This window comes from Mastomys coucha, unplaced genomic scaffold (genome assembly GCF_008632895.1).
Source record: "Mastomys coucha isolate ucsf_1 unplaced genomic scaffold, UCSF_Mcou_1 pScaffold6, whole genome shotgun sequence".
In the NCBI taxonomy this organism is placed as follows: domain Eukaryota; kingdom Metazoa; phylum Chordata; class Mammalia; order Rodentia; family Muridae; genus Mastomys; species Mastomys coucha.
The window spans coordinates 116,632,700-116,633,417 of record NW_022196912.1 but is presented as its reverse complement, the minus strand read 5'-3'; positions in this window follow the sequence as shown (position 1 = coordinate 116,633,417).

Genomic DNA, 718 nt, shown 5'->3' with positions numbered 1-718 from the left:
TTTTTTTTTCTTAAGGTAGAAAACCACAGGGCTTTGCTCATCTTTAAAAGTTGTATCTTTTGAAGCACAGTCTCAGGTTGCAGAAGCAAAAGCAATTCCATTCTGTTCCTGCCTGTTTCTGGGACCTAATTGTTTGATGTGGTTTGAGATTGTTCCAGATCAGACTATATTGTGCAGGTGCTGCACAAGCAAGTACATCAAAGCTTTCTCACCTTTGATAGGTTTTGGTTTTTAACACTTTAGGACCATTGCTCACACACTATTTTTTTCTGAAAATTCAATAAATGTACTTTCTAATCCACATGATGTAATTATAAAAGTCAAAGGACACTGTCTGTAGTCTTACTTAACTTATAAGGTTTGTTTTTAGTGTCTTAGGTTACCCAGCCACACTGTGTGTATAGAGGGAAATCTTGCTTTAATCTGTGGGGTTGTGGTCTGGTGTGACTTGGCAGAAGATAAACAGGTGTGGTGTTGTGTGTGATAGGATAGGTAGGTGTTCATGGGAAGCTAGCCTGCATGCCTCTGGCTGTGAACCATCTATGAAGTTTCTTAATGCTGTACTTAGAAATGTGAAGTGTGAATAAGGTTGGTCTCAGAAAAGAAGGTATTGTGTGTAATATAAACCTTAGGCCACAGGAACTGGCATTTTTCTTAGTATAGAAATTTAATAAGAACCAAATCACAAAAATCCCAGATCTCCTTTTGAGGCCAGGGA